Below are 14156 nucleotides of genomic sequence, written 5' to 3'. Positions count from 1 at the left end.
CGCACTGATAGAGTGTACCGTTTCCTACGTGTTTGAGAGTCAGGGTGGTTTCTCAATAATCTCTGCTCCCCTGCCTGTGACCAACCTACCTCCCCACCCTCTCTCCTCCCTGCTGCTATTGTTCCCTTGTCCTCATTGCTCCTTTCTCTCCATTCATTTTAATCCTTCCATTTACTTTCCCTTTGCCCCCATGGCCCCTCCTCTCTGTTCTTAGAAGCTGACTTACAGGAAATCAGCTGCTGCGCTCAGGTAGGCACCACCCAGGATGAGCCCAGCCTGCACAGAGCAGGAAGAACAATCAGCAGAAGATGGGGCCGTGCAGCCTCAGACCTCCAGGACAGGACATGGATGAAGAGGCCACCTGCTCCATCTGCCTGGACCACCTGCAGGAGCCGGTGACCATAGGGTGTGGGCACAACTTCTGCTGAGCCTGCATCACCAAATACTGTGAGGACGCTGTCCGTGGCTGAGGCGACGCCGTCCCCTGTCCCAGCTGCAGAGCAGAGTTCCAGATCGGGAGCTTCCGGCTCAACACTCAGCTCAGAAACCTGGTGGAGAAGATTAAAGAGCAGAGTCTGAAACCAGGAAAGGAGCAGATGGCCACTCAATGCTTGGAGCACGAGGAGAAACTCAAGCTCTTCTGTGAGGAGGATGGGGAAGCCATCTGTGTGATCTGCAGGGAGTCCCAGGCTCACTGGGGTCACACAGTGCTCCCCATCCAGGAGGCTGCCAGCAATTACCAGGTAGGTGACACCACTGACCTGAGAAAGCCCACTGCACAGACACACACTTACCTGCCAGGAGAGATACTATGATAGGTTTCAGCCCAGGTGGCTGTACCTGCCGGGCAAGGGCAATCCCCTTCTCCTTGGCTGTGAACGACTTACTGTAGTTGAGCTGAATGTCTATCGCTTGCACTGCAGGGAAGGTGACCTTTGAGAGTCTGCAAATGCCTCCCAGTGCAAGGATCTTGGCTACAAAACCTATGTTCATAGGGTATAATCTTGGCCCTCCCTTTAGCCTGTTCCTTTGGCTTTCAGTGAACTGAAATTAGTGGGCATCTGAACTCCAAGGCCTCCAGGCTTGTGGCTTGCACATAGGATGGCTGCCATGGATTTGGCAGTACCTGAAGCCCTGATCTGAGGGGTCTGCAAGGGAGGGTACTTGCTGGTGGTAGCACCACATGGCCATGAATGATTAAGCTCTGCTTAGTTGATAGGATTCAGAACTGATTTGGCCCAAGAGATAAAACGTATATATATAAGGGAGACAAACAGCAGCATTGAGAAAGAATACCCACCTAGAGCAAATCAATTTAGGCTGGCTAGCCTCTTGATACGCGACTAGAGCACTTCAATCCAAGTTCCTCGCTAGATTTCTGGTTAGTTCCTCACATCGACACCCAGGGAATTGTGGGTGCCCAGAGCTTGGTTCAGTGACAAGAAGAGGTCTCTCCCCCAATTTACTGAGCAGTTTACTGAGGGTGGGTGTGGGGAGGGGTGCGATTTCTCCACACCTTGCACTAAACTATATATGTAGAGCTATATAGCTCTGCATATATACATACATACATACACACCATCGTGCTAAAGGCAATGAGCGGAGGCTGCCCGCAGGGCCTGGGGAGCTTTGGCTGCTCTCTTTATATTTGGTACTTCTCTCGGGCTCACCCTAGCACACCTGATTTGGGTCCGGGCCGCACTGCCCACAGTCCCTGGGCTTTGAGGCTGAAACCCAACTAGCCCTAAACACCTCCAGGGCTAAATTCATGGCCTCTGCCCTCCCCTACAGACACACCTGTGCCTCATGGGTGTTATTTTTTCTATGTTCTTTATCTCAGTAGGGGCCTCTGCCCTTTGGCCTTTACCCACCTTTATTCTGGCCACACGCCTCCAGTTCTTGCCCAACTTCCTTGGTCTCAGCCCTCTCTGTATCAAGACTCTGGGTTCCTTGGCCCTATAACTGGGCTCATTCCCCTGAGTCCTTGGCTCTGCGGGGCTCTTGTTTCCTGCCTCTAGAGAGTGTCCCTCAGGCACCGCTGTGGCCTCCTTTCTGCCTCTGACAGCAACACCTCACCCTCCAGTACTCTGCCAGCTGCAGATCCCCGCCAGGTCCCAGCCACCTCCTACCCCCAGGTTCCTGCCTCTCCTGCAGATCCTCAGCTACGTGGCTGCTTCGGGCCCGCTCTCTTATATCTCCAACCTGCAGCAGTCCCACCTGCAGAGCTAGCCAGGACCAAATGGGCCTTGGTGGCCCAGGAGCCAGGCTTGTCATGGGCTGGGGCTCTGGCCTCTCTGGTCACACAGCTCAGCCCTCAGCCTCTTCTCACCGGCTGCACCCCAGCCCCTGAGCCACAGCCACTGCCTGCTCCCTGCTGCCCCCTCCTCCCTCCTGGGTGCCCCTGGGTGCATGTTGTTCTGCAGCTGGCCTTTGCCCTGCCGCCTACCTCGGTGCAGCCCTCCGGTGCTGCCTCCCGACCTCTTAAGTAGCAGGGATTAGAGGTCCCTGCTGCAGGAGGCATCGCTGCTTCCTTCTCAGCTGTGGTGCTGCTTTACTGTACGCTGGAACCGGCACCGGAGTACGGTGTTTGTGCTTGGGAAGTCCTTCGTTAAACCAGCTGTTCTGCTGTTTCTATCTTCCCCCCACAACCGGGGTTTCCAAACCAGATTGTGTCAGACTAATCTGAGATGCACCTCTGATAACATAACACACTGAACAGGGCAATGCAGAAGGCTGATAGTATTTCCTCCATACAATACAAGTCGGGATATGACACACAACTTGTTTCTGAAAGGCAGAATAAAGATAAAAGATCATTTCCTGTAGCAAGTAACAGAGGAGCAGCAGCCTGGGAGCAGAAACTGCTTCCTCTCCTGCTCCAGGGCAGATCTGACTTTCACTTTTGATCAGCAGAAACTCTTCTTACCACATTTCTCACATATAATGCACACTACAATTTCCAGCAGCTGGTTTTGAGGAGAAAGGCTGTGCAGTATGTGAAAAGTATGGCAACTTTCTAGATTAAGTGAAGCGTTTCATCGTCTTATGGGCTATAACTGGCCTACCTGGAGGGGACGGGTCATTGCTGTGCTGTGCGGTAGCTCAGGAGCTGTCTCAGAGTCAGACGGCAGCACGATCTGTGCAGATGGGAACGATGTGGCTGGAGCAGGAGGCGCCGGGAGGGCCCTGGGGTGTGCAGGGCAGGGGACTAATCCTGTTTAACAATCCTGTCTGTGACCTTGTTACTGGACTCGAACTGGGCTCATAAAGTCTGTGGTTGACACTAAGCTGGGAGGTATTGCCAGTGGGCCCAGATCCACACTGAATGGCTGCAGGACTGCTGAGGTTTAAGGACATGCCTGGGATTCTCCTGCTGGAAAGATTTTGGTTGATCACAGAGCATGGATGCCAGAGCCTCCAGATCCACATTACTCCAGAGTTAGGAATGCTTTTCTCTCCCTTTCCCAGGAAAAAATTCTCCTCTGGACTATAGTCCCCTAGACTATAAGCAAGCACTCACAGTTTGAATTAAGTGACCAGTCCCAGGTGTCTCAAATGCTGCATTTCAGCCTAAGAAGAGCCAGCACAGGTGCGGCTTCTGTGGGATGCTGCAGGTCAAAGCAAGTGAAGGGCTGTGGGGGTAAGGGGGGACAAAGCATCCTCTGGTAGGAGCATGCGGCAGCCACCACCTCTCTTGTCCAGGTCTCCGCCTCCAGTTCCCTTCGATCTCACCTCCCGTGCCTTGTTGTTAAGAAAATTGAAGAGAGGTCAGATGATAAGAGGAGGCCTAAGATCTGCCTGGATGAGAACCGTCCTCTTCACAGGCTCTTTCCACTCCTGCAGCCTGTTCCTTTCTACGCCCAACCTGGTGTTGAAATGTGTAGCCTTACCTTACCCCTGGGATCCTGAACCGCTCAGTCAGCAATTGCCACTCGCTCTGCTCCCTCAAGTCTTTCGTAGGGTACTTCAGTCAGTCCTCAGTCTATTCATCAAGTCTGCTCACTGGCTGTTTATTCCCCAAAGCCATGGAAGTTCAGTCAAACTTCAGTGGAGTTCCCTGTCTCCCATGGTGCACGGCATCGCAATTCCTTATCAGTGAATTCAACACTCCCCCTTTCCTATAACAAGATCAAGTGGTTCTCACTGAATCCCCCCGCTTCACTTAATCCACAGGAGGTTACTTCATGATCAGTCACCAGCCTCCACTGATTCCCCCCAACAATAAATTAATTATCTATGAATTCGTCATTTAATTCTAGATGAATTCCACAGTCCCACCCAATCCATGGCTAAGCACTTAATCATCAATTAATTCAATCTCCCTTGGTTAATCGAAGATCAGCTAGTTATTTCTGAATTTATGAGTCTTCCTCCTTCACACTAATTACATTAATTGTCCTGCTTTTTTTCTCTAATTTTGTGCATGAAGTGCCAATCTCGTAGGGCCCTTCCATCATTTTAGGAACAGTCTGGCACCGCTCACTCCCAGTCCGTTACCTTTCTTCCCACCACCAAGTTCCCTTCTCCAGCCTGGTCTCACTCACTGGCCTGGTCCTGAGCTTTCCCGTCCTCCCAGGAACCACACTGGACTCTGGTGCTGGACTGGGAGTCCCAGCTCTGCGTCTCCACGTGCAGTGCACAGCATTTCCAAAACCAGCCGTGCGTTCCCCTTGCCGGGGTCGTGTGTGCCGGGTCCTTGTTTTTGAGCCCACTGGAGCTCTCGGGGACCATTAAGAGCTGGCTCCCTCCAGACATGGCTGTGTGCAACAGGGAACCTGCTTCTTTGTCCCCGACAGCACATGGACCCTTTTTCTGGGTGCTCCCGTGGCCACGCAGCCCCATTGGACTTTTCTGAGTAGGTCTGCCCTCGGACCCTGCCCTGCCAATGTTTCTTGCCTGGCACAGGGATGGGAGCTGGCTCTGTCACAGGGGCCGGGCCCTGGTGTGGGACAAGCCTCTGGAGGAGACCAGAGGGGATGTGGAGATGGACCAGGTGTAGGAAATGCAACAGGGCCTTGGTCCAGGGCAAAGCCTGTGTGCTGCAGACCTGCCCCCTTCCAGCCGCCCACCCCTCCTGCCCCAGCGGTAACCAAGCCTGTTTCCCAAACTGGCCCAAGCTAAGTGAGAAGCTGTGCATCCCAGGGACGGGCACGAACCCCCAGGGTCAGACACCTCGGGGACGTTTCTGAATGAGCTTCTTGGCCAAGCCCGTTTAGTGCAGCAGCATCAGGATGAGTGGGGGAGCAGGGCACGTGGGTGCAGGGCATTCTGGGAAATGCACTTCTGTCGAGGGGCAGCAGCTGGAATTTGCTGGTGCTGGACGGAGATGTTGAGCCATTATTTTGCTGCTAAATAACAGAAGGTTTTTGCCTGCTCATTACGTGTGTCTGCAGAGCAGCACTGAGGTGACTTCTCCCTCACAGCAGAGTTTCAGCTGCGTCTTGTACCCGGTGCCAGAGCCCCTGAGCCAGAGCCTGCAAAGAGGGCTCAAGAGGAGCGGGGATGGGCGCTGCCCTGGGCACGGTCCTGGCCAGTGACTCTGCTGGGTTTTGGTCCCGGGGCCCCAGAGCCCCACACACGGCTGCTTCTGCTGCTTGCTTTCCTTGCACATTTACTGATCCCGTATGAAGCCCTCCTTGTCCCAGCATGTGTCAGGGTCAGGAATAAGGACCTGATAGTTCTCCTGCCAGGTGAAGCTCCAGCGAGTCCTGGATCCTCTGAGGAAGGCGATGGAGAGGGCCCTGGCGATGGAGTCCAAGGAGAAGGACAGCACCGCGGCGTGGAAGGCAGGTGCCAGTTTGTGTCCTCAAGAGCTCATCCCCATGCAGAGCTGGCAGTGCGGGGTGGGGGCAGCTGTAAGATCTGCCCCCTCAGGGGCGGTGTGCCATGGAGGGAGCTCTTCCTAGACATCAGGGGGATGCTGCAGTCTGGGGGAGAGCTGGGACCACACTGGGCTGAGGTGCTGGCAGCTTAGCCCCTTCCTTGCCACTCTTCCAGGGGAGTACAGAGTCACTGCTGCTGGCCTGGATGACATACTTTACCTCCCATAAAATGGGCCACACTCTGCAAGCTGGAGCCATGTTTGCTCCCAGAGCTGCTTCACTTTCTGCACACCCTGAAGCCCATGTCTCTGCCTTTCCCAGCTGTCCCAGGGGCTCTGGGCACCGCAGCAGGATTTCCATCACATCAGTGTTTGGGTTTCTATGAGGTTTTTCTAGCAGTTCTCTGAAACCTAAATGCCTCATATCACGATGGGCATCACTGAGCCAGAAGAGGACTGGTGCAGAGCCCTTCCTGCGGTGCCCTGGGGCAGGGCAGGCTGGGCACTCTGCATTACCCTGCCCTGCGGGGAACGGGAGCCCTGTGCTCTTTCACCCCCGGTGCCCCCGCATGAAGGGAAAGGGGCTCTGGAGTTTGCTGTTCCCCATCCCAGGGCCAAGGGGGAGGCGGTTCTTGTTGCCCTGCCCTGGGCCCATGGACAGGGGCTTCAAGGCTCCCCAGCCTGGGGCAGCTCTCACAGGGGCAGAGGTAATGTTTTGTGGGACTGGTGCGAGCTCGTTCTTCATCCCTGCAGTCCCTTCCTCACGTGTCTCTTGTTATGTCTGTGCTTTTCCTGATTCTTGGGCTGTCATTTCAGGATCTTCCACATTCCCCACCCTGGAAGGGAGCAAGCCACTGGCAGAGGAGCCTGTCTCCTACAGAGAGAGTTCCTGTTGGTGAAGGGGGTTCTCTTGGGGTCCTTGCCATCCATCTCCCTTGGCCAACACAGGCTTGAAGTTCTTTGCATGGAGCACCTCCTGCATCCTCGACCCAGGGACAGCCCCAGGCCTGGCACAAAAGCACTGTCATCAACAGATTGGCCAGAGATAACCCGTGGCCCACTGGGTTTTGCTCCAAGTCCCAGGGCCTTTGCAGAATCCCCAGATCCTAAATCTCTGCTTTGGCCATCAGCCCTTTTGCTATGGGGTGAAAGTATTGTGTGATGCTTTCTCTAGATATTGCATCATTATATTTATGTGTGTATTATATATCTGGTGACAGTATAGCTAGTGACAAGGGGCTGCACACACTGACTTCATACCTTCCCTCTGTCAATGCAAAGTTGAAAGTGGAGATCGCAGCTCACACTTGTTTTTGGTGCTTGTTCTGGAAGAACAAGGTAAAGCAACAGAGAGAACAAATCAAGTCTGAGTGCGAGAAGCTGCGTCGCTTTGCGAGCGAGGAGGAGCAGCGGCTTCTGCAGAGACTGGAGGAGGAGGAGAGGGAGACTCTGCGGAGCCTGGAGGCGAACGTAGCCCAACTCTCCCAGCAAAGCTCCTCTCTGCGCACGCTGATCTCGGAGATAGAGGAGAAGAGCCGGCAGACACCTGCTGAGCTGCTGAAGGTGAGCGTGTGCTGCTGATCCGGCCCCTCAATGCTGCTGCCGTCTGGCACAAAGCAGCCCTCGGCCTGGACCCCAGAACTGGGGGAAACTGAGCCAAGACTCAGACAAGAGTTTCCATCATCCTAGAGGTCTACCAGGTTGTATTGGGAGGAAATTCTCATTTGAGAGACGTGCCAAGTTATTAGTCATGAAGACTTCTTACAGACATGAACATAAAAAAGGGCTGTACTGTAAGTTCAGTGTGTCCACGCACTGAACCCAGCGCATCCCCAGAAGAGGTATCACATTAGTTGGACCTGCCTTGCCCAATGTCTGTGTAGATTGGGCGCTTCAGTGGGGCTTTTCTGGAGCTTATCTCTAATATTTGATTGAATCCGCTTTCATAGATTCATAGATTCATAGATGTTAGGGTCAGAAGGGACCTCAAGAGATCATCGAGTCCGACCCCCTGCCTAGGCAGGAAAGAGCGCTGGGTCTAGATGACCCCAGCTAGATGCTCATCTAACCTCCTCTTGAAGACCCCCAGGGTAGGGGAGAGCACCACCTCCCTTGGGAGCCCGTTCCAGACCTTGGCCACTCGAACTGTGAAGAAGTTCTTCCTAATGTCCAATCTAAATCTGCTCTCTGCTAGCTTGTGGCCATTATTTCTTGTAACCCCCGGGGGCGCCTTGGTGAATAAATACTCACCAATTCCCTTCTGTGCCCCTGTGATGAACTTATAGGCAGCCACAAGGTCGCCTCTCAACCTTCTCTTGCGGAGGCTGAAAAGGTCCAGTTTCTCTAGTCTCTCCTCGTAGGGCTTGGTCTGCAGGCCCTTGACCATACGAGTTGCCCTTCTCTGCACCCTCTCCAGGTTATCCGCATCCTTCTTGAAGTGCGGTGCCCAGAATTGCACGCAGGACTCCAACTGCGGTCTGACCAGCGCCCGATAGTGGGGAAGTATCACCTCCTTGGATCTGTTCATCATGCATCTGCTGATGCACTATAAAGTGCCATTGGCTTTTCTGATGGCTTCGTCACACTGCCGGCTCATGTTCATCTTGGAGTCCACTAGGACTCCGAGATCCCTTTCCACTTCCGTGCCACCCAGCAGGTCATTCCCTAGGCTGTAGGTGTGCTGGACATTTTTCCTCCCTAGGTGCAGCACTTTGCATTTCTCCTTGTTGAATTGCATCCTGTTGTTTTCTGCCCACTTGTCCAACCTGTCCGGGTCTGCCTGCAGCTGTTCCCTGCCCTCCGGCGTGTCCACTTCTCCCCATAGCTTTGTGTCATCTGCAAACTTGGATAGAGTACACTTCACTCCCTCGTCCAAGTCCCTGATGAAGACATTAAAGAGTATCGGTCCAAGGACCAAGCCCTGCGGGACCCCACTGCCCACACCCTTCCAGGTCGAAGCCGACCCATCCACCACAACTCTCTGGGTGCGACCCTCCAGCCAATTCGCCACCCACCGGACTGTGAAGTCATCCAAGTCACAGCCTCTTAACTTGTTCACCAGTATGGGGTGGGATACTGTATCGAAGGCCTTCCTGAAGTCTAAGTATACAACATCCACCCCTCCTCCTGTGTCCAGGTGTTTTGTAACCTGGTCATTTATATTAAAGCACCAGAAAGCCTTGCTGAAGTGTATGATCTATACAGATGCTGTGGAGCAAGGACGAACTAACGTGCTGCCTCTTCCAGTAAAGCACAGGGTTTTTTGGGTTTCTTTAATCATTTCTGTCAGCAGCCAAAATGGATAGGGAAGCACATCTGGAGGTAGCCATGCAAATGTTCAGAGCAATGTAATGCTGAGACAGAGGTGACAGCAAAGAAATGGTTCATCACCCCTTGGCAGCATCCTAGTGCACCAGGCAGAGCCAGACTTAGGGATTTTCAGACAGTGAAGAAATGGATGCACATAGAACAGACAAGTCATAAACTCAATAAATGTTGGTACAGATGGTTTTGCCCAGCAAGGAAATATTCACTATTACCCTCATCTTTCCCTTTCTAGGATGTGAAAAGGACCTTGGACAGGTGTGTATCTTCCCCTTCCCCCTCCCAGTAGATTTCTGCTCGGGCTGTGGCAGGAATATCCATGTGGAAGAGCTGGGCTGAGCGATGATTAGGGATATGTTCATCTTAGGAGCAAGGATGTGAAGCTTGAGGAAGCAAAAGCTGTTTCCACAGAACTGAAGACCCCGTGCAGCGTCCCAGGGATGGTGGAAATGCTAAGGAAATTCAAAGGTACATCGCAGTGCGTGTCAGGTCATTGGCAGCAGCAAGAGCCGTGCTGAGTGCACTGGGGGATGTAGCACACGCAGCACGGGGGATATGACTGTCATTTTGGCAGAGAGTCTCTGCAGTCCTGCAGCGGTCTCCTCAGCCCATGTCCGAGGGTCTCTGGATGGGCAAGGGGAAAAGTCCCGTTGTAATTTCCATGTAGGGCACGGCTGGGTCACTCCAGTGGGGACAGGGGAAGTTGGAAACAGGGAATGGTCAAACAGGTGGATCCCTGTTCCTGATGTGGGAGAGAGGAGGTAATGTCAGGATCAGGGCTGGACAGCAAAGTGGCGGTGCTTTGACATTATCCTCTTCCATATACCCCAGGCCCAGTTGCTGCCACACAATGTCCTGGTTAAATCTCTGAGTTAATCTCTAGGATCCCATGTCTGTCAACTCAAGGGCAAGGGCTGAAGGGAAATCTGGGCCTCTGCATGCAATGGGGAAGGTCCCACAGTGTCCAACAGCCTGCAGTCCCTGGGCTCTGCAGTGTGGTGCAGCCTGCAGTACCCAAGGGAGCTGAGCACCACCACAGGGATGCCCTTGGTGCCATCCTGCCCATTCCCAGGGCTGTGCTCAGGCCCTGAGTGCAGGCGGATGAGGCAGCAAGTATCTGTTCCCTGCTTTCCATTGAAAGCTCCTTTCCAGCTATGTTTGGCCCCTACAGCATGATGCTCCGGGCTTCATCTTCCAGCCCCATGGCCAGCCCATCTCTCCCTGCCTGTTGCTTGCTACTCCCCGCACCCTGGGGCTTTCTCCCCTGCACACACTCCCTGCCCTGGATGCAGCTCAGTGCCTGCCCTGACACTTCCTTTGAATTCAGATCCTAGGGAACCTTCTCTCCTGCCTCAGGTATTTCTTATAATGCCTTCAGAGTGTCAGTCCCAATGTCTGCCATGTCAGCTCTGGCTCCACAGAGGGGCAGACTGTTCCCTTCCCTGAGGCAGCAGGAAGGGCAGGTGGCCCAGACGTCAGCCTCAGCCAGGCCTGGCCTTGCCCTGGGAGTGCAGACAGGCACCCGCAGCCCCCAGCCCCCTCCAGGCAGCAACAAACACGGACCCAAGTGGCAGGTCCCAGCCTGGTCTCTGCAGCTGTTTCCTGCCCGTGATGGTGCAAAGCAGCAGCCAGTGCAGTCCTGCCCACACAGAGCTGCAGCCCAGAGCTGGTTTCACCTGGGACTGGGTTTGGGAGAGTCAATGCATCCGTTCTTAAAGGGGCTTTGATGGTCAGTCTGTGGTGTGGATCAGCCCTGAGGCTTTCCTGAATGGGGAAGGCTTGGCAGGGAAATTGGGGGTGTCTCACTTATCTTGCCCAGAGCTGTCACCTTCCCCATGTGTGTAAGATAAGCCTGGAGTCAGGGTGAGTGTGGGGAGAGCCTGGCCTTGGCCAGTCTGCATCCAGAGTGGGGTGTAAGATCTCCAGCCCTGCGGGGACACCCTGCCTGGACCTGCCCCTGGATGAATGTTTACCAAGAGTGAGGACAGGGGACAGTGGAGGCAGTCCTTGGGGCCTGGGCCAAGCTCTGGGGGCACTGTGCGGTAGGAGCAGGTGTGCACAGATCACAGCCCCTGGGGGACACTGGGGAGGGGAGGTCAGGCTGGAGCTGTCCAGACCCTAGAGCAGGTGCTGCTTAGAGGGGACCTGGGACTGGCCCCAGGTGCAGCTGAGCTCAGCTGGGCTGCCCTTCATGAATGGAAGAGGCTCTGCAATGAAACCCAGCATGTCCCACTCCTTACACGCACACAGTCACAGTCATAGAAAGAAGGACAGGAAGGGACCAGTAAGATCACCAAGTCCACTCCCCTGTCATGGGCAGGAGGCAACTGGGCTCAAATGAGCTCCAGGATGTCCTTCTCCAGCCTTCGCTTGAACACCTCCTGGGATGGCCACTACACGATTTCTGCTGGGAGTGTGCTCCAGATTGTAGTTACCTATACAGAAAAAAAGTTTTTCTTATGTCTATCCTAAGGTTTTCTCAACTAGCTTGTGCCTATTGGACCTTGCCCTCCCGAGGGCTGCCTTGCATGCACAAGCCCAGCCTGTCACCATCCCCTTGTGGGTCACATGAGCCTGGACCAGACTGACCATGGGGAGGGCCTGCACTGGGCCAGTCTGTACCCAGATCAGGGTGCGAGATCTCTCACCCTGCAGGGATCCCCCAGCCCTGCCCTGATCCTGCCTGGTTGTTGAGAGTGAGCAGGGGCTGTGCGGTGGGGGGTGGAGAGCACAGACGCTCCCTGGGGATGTGAGCCAGTCCCTGCCAGCACTGTATATGCTGGGGGGCCTGGGCATGGCTGTAGGGTTGTGCAGCTCACAACAGGGGACAGAGCAGGGGGAAGGTGCATTCACACTGGTGCTCTGAACAGACCCCATCCCAGACTGCTCCTCCTCCCCAGCCTGCCCTTGCACAAGTGCTGCACGAGTCTCCTGTGGTTTCCCAGGGCTGCATTTCCCCAGGCCCCAAGTGGCCCCGGAGCCCAGGTCCTGTTGGGAGCCATTGGGATTTCTGCTCCTGGGTCACTGCGATGTGTTTGGAAACTGCATCGGGATGTGCAGCTTCTGGCACAATGGAGGCTGGCCAGTGCGGCACCTGGGCCCACGGGACTGGGATTGTGCAGTGCTCGGGGGGCAGACGGCCCCGGTCCCAGCAGTGTCCCAGGTCCTGTGTACACGGGGTGTCCTTGTCCCAGTGCAGTTCCTCCGGTGGAGACCCCCAGAGCAGACACACGGCGGGGGGGCTGGGACATGTCTCTTGTGCAGCTGAGCCCAGAGGTTTGGGGCAGTCAGTGGGGAAATGCCCCCTCCCCGCTCGACTGCCCCAGACTCGCCAGCAATGGGCCCTGTTCTGCGGTGCTTAGTGCCCCTGTCAGTGCTCCCCCTGCCCTTCCCTCCCCTCCCCACCCCGCGCGCCCAGCCCCATGCACGGCCCTGCCCTGGGCTGGGCTCTGGGGAGGCGCTGGCTGTGGGGTGCCCTGGCTGCAGTGCTGTGCCCACAGGGCAGAGCAGCCCCGGTGAATGTGGGGGAGGAGCAGGGCAGGGCCCTGCTGGGATGACATCATCGCATGCCCCTCCCCCTCCTGGGGCCTGCCCTGCCCCCACCCCATGTCCCTCCCCCCTCGTGGCTCCAGCGCCCAGGTCGGGAATGCCCCGGGGATGAAGGGGCCGGTGGGGACGTCCCGCTTTCCTGTCCCCCCATTTCCTGTCCCCCCATTTCCCCGCGGGGCGACGGTGATTTCCCAGCAGGGACCGACCCGCGAGTGCTGGGATGCAGCGAATTCCCCGTGATCGCGGGGACCGCCTGCCCTGGCCCTGACCCGTGACTCTCTCCCCAGTGGACGTGACTCTGGACCCAGGGACGGCTCATCCCAAACTCGTCCTGTCTGAGGATCGGAAATGTGTGAGACTCGGAGACACCCGACAGGATCTGCCCGACACCCCCGAGAGATTTGACCCTTGTCCCTGTGTCCTGGGCTCGGAGGGGGTCACGGGCGGGAGGCGCTACTGGGAGGTGGAGGTGGGAGACAAGACGCGCTGGGCCCTGGGCGTGTGCAGGGAGTCTGTGCGCAGGAAGGGGTGGTCACATGGTTAACTCGCGATGGATACTGGGTCGTGTGGCTGTGGTATGGAGGATACAAGGCCCTCACCTCCCCCTGGACCCCCCTCCCCGTGCGCGTGCGGCCCAGGCGGGTGGGGGTTTTCCTGGACTACGAGGGGGGCGAGGTCTCATTTTACAACGTGACCGACAGGTCCCATCTCTTCACTTTCACTGACACCTTCTCCGGGACCCTGCGCCCTTACTTCAGTCCTGGTCTCAATGCTGGGGGCACCAACACGGCTCCCCTGACCCTGTGCCCGGTCCCAGCCCAGCCCTGAGGGAAGCCCTGTCCCTGCCATGACCCGCGGGGGGCACAGACTGTCCCCTCCCCGCGCCCCGACTGCCACCCCTCGGTGCCCCCGGGGTGGGGACAGGGCTGGGGTCTCCATCACAGGAGCTGCTCCAGCCTGGACCCTGCTGCTGCCCTGGCCCAGGGCTCGTCTCCCAATCCGCACACGCACAGCACCCCGCTGGGAGGGACCGGCTCCAAACTCTCATCCTTCACTTCCAGATCCCTGCAGTCCCTCGGGGTTTTCCTTGGTTACTTTGTTCACCTCTCTCAGCACTTTCCCCCTTTCCCCTGCCCTCCCTCCATTCCCTTTTTTATTTAAAATAAACACGTCTGCATTGCACACCTGCTCTCTGCACATCATTGCTCACCCTCTGATGAGTGAGCACTTGCTCCTGAAAGCTGATGCACCTGGGATTCAGTGAGTCTGGTGGTGATCAAGCTTTCTGGTGTGCGAGTCCAGTGCCACGCACCACGGGCCTCACGTGGGTCGGATGACACAAGTGTCCCAGGCCCAGCACACGTCACATTGTGCCCGAGTGCCCAGGGTACAGGGTGCCTGGGGGTGGGGAGCAGCAGGGAGGGGAGAACAGCATCCCTAGCGCTGCTCCTGGCAGTGCAGC

At 56.1% G+C, this 14156-nt stretch overlaps 1 pseudogene; it reads left to right on the top strand.

The window, feature by feature from the left end:
- Window positions 1–221: 221 nt before the first annotated feature.
- Window positions 222–13876, top strand: LOC132249501 (E3 ubiquitin-protein ligase TRIM39-like; annotated as a pseudogene).
- The last annotated feature ends 280 nt before the right edge of the window (window positions 13877–14156 follow it).

Source organism: Alligator mississippiensis, chromosome 1 (genome assembly GCF_030867095.1).
Source record: "Alligator mississippiensis isolate rAllMis1 chromosome 1, rAllMis1, whole genome shotgun sequence".
Lineage (NCBI taxonomy): Eukaryota > Metazoa > Chordata > Crocodylia > Alligatoridae > Alligator > Alligator mississippiensis.
This window is presented reverse-complemented; position numbering and strand designations above follow the sequence as displayed.